The sequence below is a fragment of the Cyprinodon variegatus genome, unplaced genomic scaffold (genome assembly GCF_000732505.1).
Source record: "Cyprinodon variegatus isolate N-32 unplaced genomic scaffold, C_variegatus-1.0 Scaffold109, whole genome shotgun sequence".
Lineage (NCBI taxonomy): Eukaryota > Metazoa > Chordata > Actinopteri > Cyprinodontiformes > Cyprinodontidae > Cyprinodon > Cyprinodon variegatus.
This window is the reverse complement of record NW_015150562.1, coordinates 1,198,829-1,205,231: the sequence shown is the minus strand read 5'-3', so window position 1 is coordinate 1,205,231 and position 6,403 is coordinate 1,198,829. Positions and strand designations below refer to the sequence as shown.

The 6,403-nt window shown below is 34.5% G+C and overlaps 1 long non-coding RNA gene across 1 annotated transcript; it reads left to right on the top strand.

Annotated features, from left to right (window-relative positions):
- The first annotated feature begins 1,678 nt into the window (after positions 1 to 1,678).
- On the top strand, positions 1,679 to 4,342 carry LOC107084789. Its single transcript, XR_001481236.1, has 4 exons — positions 1,679 to 1,803; positions 3,127 to 3,292; positions 3,382 to 3,437; positions 3,594 to 4,342. It is a non-coding gene; the product is annotated as an uncharacterized LOC107084789 (long non-coding RNA).
- Positions 4,343 to 6,403: the final 2,061 nt, after the last annotated feature.

Sequence of the window (6,403 nt, the reverse complement as noted above, 5' to 3'; positions counted from 1 at the left end):
ACCTCCATTATTTGAATGTCAGCAGACAGCAAGAAGCCTCCCAGATCTCCAGATGCATTTGAGATATCAGAAAAGTACTCCAGGGTGTTGTTCAGCATGGGGGTGAGTAGAAAATGAAGGCTAATCATGTTTTGGGTGTACTATTCCTTTAAGCCTTAGCAGCTCAGCTTGCTTTAAAGAATCAGCCACTCTGCTGGGTCTGATGTCTCTTCTCTTCCCCTTAAAGGAGTCATAGGCTGGTATTCTTTTGTATACAATCCTTCCAAATTTTTCATTAAATTCATGTTTTATCATTTTAGAAGAAAATAAATTAAACATCCAATTTGGACACATTTTCTTACCCCATTTTGTCTCATGAAAATGTGGCTTTTTTGTACGCATGTTCATTTCGATGTGGTGTTAGCAACATAAGCAATATGCTTTGTTCGTTTACAATTGCTACCCGGACTCTTACATAATAATTAGATATCCAGGCACCCTTTGAAACTAAAGTTCAAATGAAATGCAAAATGTACTTTCATTAAAAAGAAGGATTTTGGGAAACTGAGAAAAAGTCCAGTCCTCCTCCTGCTGAGCCTGGGTTATACACCTGTGAAGTTCTCTCTGGTCCTGGTTGCCTCTGTTTCATTGTTCCTCAAACTCTAGCAGCATTCTACCTCCCCCAAACTCCTGAATGGAATTTGCTTCACAATCGTCTAAAGCAGAGGTCTGCAACCTTTCATATTCAAAGAGCCATTTTGCCCCAAGTCCGGCTAAATAATTGTCTTCGGAACTGCAAAATATTACATGACTTTAATAAAACACAACCAGTTATTTTGTTAAATAGCTTCCACAGGAAATCTGTTGTCACCTTAAACAGCTAACACTTTATATTTTAGGGAAACGTTAAAATGGGTTATAAAGATGAAGGATGGATTTTAATCTATAGGCACTTTGAAACGTGACATCACATACGCAAGACCCCGCCCCCAGCAATATTTTATCGTTATAAAAGACATAATTTCCTAGCTAGTTAGAAAAAAAAATAGCTCTAAAAACATATTTCTGGTGCCTATAATGTCATTGTGTTGTGAAAATGCAATTCAAATATAGACGGGTATTTGTTTTGAATAGTACATTAGGTAATTCCTTATATAATTTTTAGTCACTATTAAGAACCATAGTGTAAGGTCCAAAGAAACACATGCAGGTTCTAGAGCTGCAGGTTGCAGACCCCTGCGCTAAAGGCTCCAGTTAATCCCGTTGCTAATGCATTTTCTCACCTATTTTTTCCTTCCACTCAACTTTCTTTCACATTTCTGCATACAATGGCCTTCTTTGTGCATGACGTTTTGTACCTTCCTTGTGTAACTGAATGCTTCTCCATGACTGTGCAGGCTACAACATGTCTGTTAAATAACATTTTAGTGTCAAATCTTTTTCCTGGTCTTTTGTAATATTCTAATAAAAAAGCAGATTCGTGGGTTTTCAGTAGTATAATCAGCAATAATTAAAATTATTTTTAAAAAGCCCCTGAAATATATTACTTTTTAATATAAGTGAGTTTTACCTTTTAAATTAGATTAAAGAAAATACTGTTCAGATGACATACCTGTTTGTTTGTTTTTTCTAATAAACTCATCTTTGATGGTTTTTTCGAAACATGATGGAGGTCTTCACAATAATCTAACATCAATTCTGTTTATTGAAACTTTTCTAGATAAATCGGGAGCTGAAAGATCACCTGAAGGAAACTATCACCCTTGTGGTTTATCATCAGCAGACAGGCACTCTGGATCCGATCACACCACAGATGATTGACAGGTCAGTGTAACATGTGATTTGAGACTTGCACAATAGGTTTGCAGATATTTGACTTCGATTTGACAAATCACATTTTACCGTATTCATCAACAGCTTGAGTTGTGCAATGTTTGAAATTAAACAATTCCAGTTCCCATTCCTAATATTGAGAGTTTTTGAGTGTCATTTGTACATCGAGCTTTATGTTTAAAAACATTATTAAAACACATTTACATCGATATCCAGTGTCTCATGCTTCAGGTACTAATGTAATATAAGACTTTTTATTGTATTTAACTGATTCTGAGTGTGGTGTGGCGCTAGGCTGAATGCCTGAGCTGAAGGAAAAAGCAGCACAGCAGGAAGGCATCCTGACAGTGTAGTTCACTGCACCTCAGTTCCACTCAACTACATGTGGAAACAGTGATGTTTTACATTCTACCAGATTTCATTGTATGATTAGTGAGTTTTATCATTATTAATAAGTCTGGCAGATTGAGATTAAAGGGCTTCTGCTTCTTGCCAAGCTTGGGAAACAAAAGGTATCCCGCCTACCTTACAGCACTGGTGCAGCAGGTCAAAGACCAGTTAGGCGTTCTTTAATTATGTTGGCTGAGCACTTTCCTTTACATAATATACTCCTCTTGCCCGTGTTGCAGGTCATTTTTTAAACTTCACCTGAATATGCACTTTGGAATGCCGCTGCACAGACAGATGATTCCATACACACTCCTATGGATTCTTCCTCGCTGATTTTAGGCAGCTTCTGTTTCCAGCTGGAGGACTGGGCATTGAAACAAGGAATCAGAAATTAAAAAAAGTTGAACGATTCTGGGAGAATTGAAAGTTTAGAAGTTAGTGCCCAACCCTATCAACTGGGTTATCTTTTAGGGAAAACGTATACATGTCCAAGATTTTTGCATTGTGTTGGATGACGTGGTGTCGTAAAGATGGCTTTACATTACATGGAAAGATGGCTTAGAGTTCTGTGTAACCATTTTTTTGTGGTCAGCATTTGGTTAAAATATGTTAATACTCAAACAGCTGTATTTGGGTATTCACATTTGGTTGGGTAGGAAGCTCTATCAGTTGCATGATAGATCTACTAACCCACAGCAGCTTTACTCTGATGCATAGATGACATACAATCTGTATATAAAGGCCTTCACTCATTTGGACTCAGCTGTTTTTGTCATGTTTAATGTTTGAATCACACACCAAATTTGTACTGATTTTCCCAAATTAGTTCTGTTTGTTTTCAGCTGATGGTATTATTCTAAGCTCCCTAATTCAGTTTTCTTCTGCAGACATTTTAATACCCTACCTTTTCTACTCCCCTACCAGGATGGTTGGCGATCTAACAGACGAGCATGCAGCTGATTGGGATGTTTACTTACCTGCCAAGGTTTTCAGTCTTTGCTTCAAACAGCATTTGGTAACTAAGGAGAGGCCTTTTTCTTTGCTGTATTGTAAGGGACTAGAGCCAATTCAGACCCCCAGGGGACTAGATGTAAGTTATGCTCTTTTCATCGTGATTAAACCATTATCTAAATAAATTTTTGATTAATTTGATACATTTTCTTCTTTCTTTGTTTTTAGTACGTTAACTCCAAGATCCAAGAGAGCGCCTTTGTCGTTAGATAGATCTTCATTTGGTAAGTTTAGAAGGTTTTCTGTATTCTTAAATAATTTTTTATTATTATTATGCATGTCTTTATTTGTTTTATAAGAAATGTAAATAAAAATATAAAAACTTAATTGTGGGTAACTTATTTTGTGTTTTATGTAACTTTTCTAACTATTGTTTTCAGGTCTTTTAGATAAGGAAGCAGTCTTATTTCCCACTGAGGGGAGAGAAACAGGCGTCCTGCGGAGCAACATCACAGTCATGATGGATTGAACAGGATGAACCTGTATTTGATGAACTGAAACTGCAGAAGAGAATGAAAAACTTTAAGAACTCCCAAGAAATTGTCTTGTTTTTTGGACATTTGGAAATAACTTCTTTTTTTCGGGGGTAGTTAATATGTTGATATTAGTTAATATTATATGGTAGGGAAAGGCCCCTAAGCTGACTGAATGTTTGAAAAATAACTTCTCAGACTCAGAGCTCTAAATGGTTAATTTCCCAACCACAGCTGCCCCCCCATCACAAACACCCTGGGAAAATCTCCAGAGATTTTGGGTGGTAAAGACTCGATATTTAATGTACTTAATATTGTTTGATAAACACATGTAATATTAACACTGTTTGTATGGGGACAGAATAATATCTGTAAAGATATTTAGTTATCCACATTTAGAATTTGTAAAATTACTCAGCAGATTTGATTCTGTTTTCTGAATCACCTTCACAGACATGACAGCATGGGGTGATTTAGATGAAATATGATGCAGAAAATTTGTTTGCAGATTTTCAGTATTATTTTTACTGTCAGCTTGGTGACTTTTTCAGGTACTTCTTCATGTTACAGAGAGTGCCAAAATCATTACCTACCTGAATTGAATCAGTTGTCATATATGAGAAATCGCTTTCTGGAAATGTTTTTTTTTTTTTTTTTTCTTTGACGAATGTCAAAGAAAAATGTCCTTTATTTGTCCTTTATTTGAGATTGAATTATTTACATTTAAGAGACACCAGATATTATCTCATTCGATTTTCTCATCTCTGCCATTGAAATGTTTTGTTGTACTATATCTTGAAAAACTTGCAATGGAGAGTTCCAGTTTTCAATGTCAATTTATGACATCATGACAGTGCCTTTCAAATGTTTTCAATTAGTTGCTTAATTCAGTTTATTGTATCAGGATTTTGTATGAGACAAAACAATTGTGTGTAATTGTGAAGTGGAGGGAAAAAAGACATGGTTTAAGTTTCTTTGTTGTTGTTTTTGTTTGTTTGGTTTTGATTTTAGTTTTTTTTTCTTTTTTAGAAATAAAAATCTTAAAAGACAGTTGCAGTTTGTCACATTTTTATTTCTAGCTCTAGAACATCCAAAGATGCTCAAAATTTAAATGCTTTAAATTGGTAAAGACTCTTTACCCAAAAGCAGATGTGCGTCAGCAGTAAGGAGGGAGGTAGGAAAGACACTTTTAGACGTAAAAAAAAAAAAATTATCCAGTTATTAGAATCTGTGTAGATAAGAGATATTGATGTGTAGAAATACCCATTTAGCAGTTTAAAAACAAAATAAAAAAATCTGCAGCTATTAGCATGATAGTACATCCTTATCTGGAAAGAATTAAACTTAAACACTTTACTTAAGTGGTCCTCCTAACTAGACTGAAATCCTTAAAATACAGCCAGAATTATTATGTTATAGTTTACATCAACTAATAGTTGATTGTCAGACCATAGACCAGACCTTAATTAAACTGACTTAAAATAAAAAACCTCCCCTTAAGTTGGGTATAAACGGTGTCAAAGGATGCAGAGCAGGTGGAGACATACACAGGAATACCTGAAACTGCTTGTATCATAACGTGGTTCAAAGTAAAGATTCAGTGCCTAAATACATATACACATTGCAGTTTTAACACTGATATTTAAAAGAAAATGGGAAATCCATTTAGAATTTTCTTTCCCTTCAAAACATCGCTTTTATACGCTTAGTTTGTTCTTACAGCTACACAATACATGGTCATTGCATATGTGTCATACTGCTTTTTCAAAGAATGATAATGTTTGATAGCCTGTTATGCATTCAGCCAGTATACAACCAAGCTGTTCACTGTTTATTATGTCTGACTAGAGACCAAGTGAGCACAATGATAACGATAAAAAAGGAAACTAGAGAAAATATGAGTTAATTTTAATTAATATCAGCACTGCAATATTTAGCAATATTGTTTCATATTTTCCTAATGCCCTGTGAATCACAGTTGAATAAATCAGGGTTGGTGGATTTAATAAGAAAGAAAGTTAAATATATTTGTAAATGGCCTTCATAGACACAAAGTCAGAAAGCTTTGCTCAAGAAAATCTTTCTTTTACTATACATGAAATAAAAACAATTCTAAAAAGAGAACGATAATCACAGTAAATCCTAGAGGAATAATAGAAAATTAAAAAAATCATCAATGCAAATTCCTAATTGTCCACTAATTGTAGTCACTGCAGAAATGCTATTTTTAATCTAATCAAATATAGACATGTCCAACACATGGTGATTATATAAATATTAAAGCTTATGGGCAGCTCTAGAAAGGGTCATACAGGGGTTAGTGCCCCTGTAGAACCATGCATGGCCCCTTTTATGGCCGCTGTACGAAACACAATTTGAATTATACATAAGGCATTTTTTTTCTTGAAATTAGTGTTTTTTCCTTTGGTTTAAGGAACCAAGTTAGAAAAATTGCTAACAGAATGAGAGGAAGTATGTTTGAAATAAGAGAAAAAAAACCTTAAAATTATTTCAAGTGATAAATATGTAACTATCTTCATTTTAATCACCATGATTACCTGCTCAATTAATTACAAATACACTTATTTAAAGAATTATTTACTTTTTTTTAATATTTTTTTTCAGTGTAATGGGTACATTACTTTCTCATGATGACATGGGCTGACAGAAGAGACTGTAGCTTATTTTTTCCCTTGGACCAGTTTAATATATTCCAT